Below are 2,507 nucleotides of genomic sequence, written 5' to 3' on the forward strand. Positions count from 1 at the left end.
GGCTTAATCGGATTTTTTCTCATGTATACAATACTATGAGATAAATCAATCAAAAAATCAAACAATCAGTCAGTCGGTCGGTCGGTCGGTCAGCCAGCCAGCCAGCCAGTCATATATGTATATATATATGTATATATATATATAAAGTAAGAGAGAGAGAGAGAGAGAGAGAGAGAGAGAGAGAGAGAGAGAGAGAGAGAATGAGACAAGGGGTATGCGTAAAAAATAACGTTTCAATAAATAGATAAAAATATACAATACACATACACGCACACGCACACACAAACAAACTCACACACACACACACACACACACATATATATATATATATATATATATATATATATATATAACGGTTGTATTAAAAGAAGAATGCAAGCTTTTGAAATGCATAATGAGAACAACTATTTTTATTTTGTTGTTGTTGTTGTAATTGTTATTATATTGTTGTTATTGTTGTCCGTTGATGATGGTTGTGATGATGATGATGATGATCGTCATCATAGTTAACAAGATTAACAGTATAAGATACTTAAAATACATTGACAGAAATGACATGAATGTTTATCGTACTGCGTATATATGATGGCAGTATGTATGTATGCGTGTATGTATGTATGTATGTTTGTATGTATGTGTGTCTCTTTATGTGTACATGTTTGTATTCGAGATTTTAGTAAGAAAAGAAAAACACAACAGTTGCTTTTATTTGATATCATCAAAAGATGAAAAGCGACGAAAAATTAAAATTTGTTAAATGTAAATTTTTTAAAAAGTTCAGATTTTAAACAAACAAATAACAAAATATCGTTCGATAAAAAATAATTATCACGAAACATGAATATTTAGTAAGGACAGTTCACAGCATATCATAATGACTAAATCAACATACCAAACAGAAATTATTCATGCATGCATATATACAAAGTAAATCAGGAAATATCCAAAAATTATATAACCAAAATAAGAAACTAGAAACCAGTCAACATTTTACAAATAAATAAATAGACATTATTAAAAAGATTGTTCAAAAATGGTAAAATTTAAGGCGACGACAAAAAAAATTGTAGTTTGTTTTGTTGGTGTTGTGTGGTGCTAAGAAGCGAAAACAAACACACAAAAAAATATTAAAAAGTCGCAAGAATAGTAGTCGGTCACCTACCTACAATTAAATTACTCTCAGGGCCCTAGCTTACCTGTAATGATAACTCAACTCATTTATTTTACATATTTTAACGTTTTAATTTTACTTGAAGCTCTTAATTTATGTTAATGTTAATAATTTACTTGAAACTTTTTAACTAATGTTAAGCCCTAGCCTACCTACAGTTGCTCAACTCATCTCAATCCCTAACTTACCTATGAATTAAATTAAGTCCGGTAAAGAAAATAGAAAGTTGAAGAGAAACATAACAACAACGACACCGAATGAATGGATGTTGTGTATGTGTGTGTTGTATTTATGTGCGCGCGTGTATGTAAATGTGCGCGCGCGTACCCTCCAGAAACTTCTTCACCCACTACGGACGTAGTGGGTGAAGAAGTGGAAAACCTCAGAAAAAGACCGCAGAAAAACCTCCATTGCACCGACCATCATCTGACACGCACCGAGGAAATGAATTTTACCGGATACTGAAAAACAAAATTGAAAGAAAAAGTTAATTTTTTTAAATAAAAAACAAGCCATTGAAAAAAAGTAAGAAGCAACTTATCTTACCATAAGATTACCATCATGAAACGTGCTGACTCCCATCACAACCCACCTCTGATCATTCTGTAGACAAATTTTTTTATTGGCTTAGTAGTAAATGAATGTTAAAACGAAAGAACAAACGAATAAATGATTGAGCGAATGATTGAGTAATTGAATGAATTAACCAATCTATGATTCAATGAATGAATAGAATGAGTCAATTAATGGATGAATGAAAGATTGTGTGACAAAATGAATGAATGAAAAAAATAAAAACAACGAAACTAAACCATACTTCAAAAATCGTCGTTGTTTTCTTCGAGTTGTCATCGGAACGATCATCATGAGACCACCATCTGAAACGTGCTGACGCCCACCACTGCCCACCTCTCATCAGTCTGTAGACAAGTTATTTTTATTAGCTTAGTAGTAAATGAATGTTAGAATCTTAGAAGCAAAAAATTATAAAATGTAAATAATGGCAAATAAATAATATTTGAAAATAATAAAGAGAGTAAAATGTTAAAAAAACTTACCGTCGTCCATTCGACAAAGGCAAAATGATGAGTGCCTTCCGTTTCCTGCGTTGTCCTCCAAAACTGGTGCCAGTCCTCCTCGAGATTGTTGTTGAAACACAGCCCGTGGAATGGAGAAAGAGAAAATTCTCATTAGAAAGCTTAGCGGTGCCTGCATCTTAAATTGCTTAATAAAAATAATCCTATCTACCTATTCAATTACCTTAACTAATCTATAATAAATTGTTAATGGTACGATAGTCGAAAGTTCCCCTTCATTCTCCCTCCTGCACAGAGGT

This window comes from Helobdella robusta, assembly GCF_000326865.2.
Source record: "Helobdella robusta unplaced genomic scaffold HELROscaffold_76, whole genome shotgun sequence".
NCBI lineage: Eukaryota > Metazoa > Annelida > Clitellata > Rhynchobdellida > Glossiphoniidae > Helobdella > Helobdella robusta.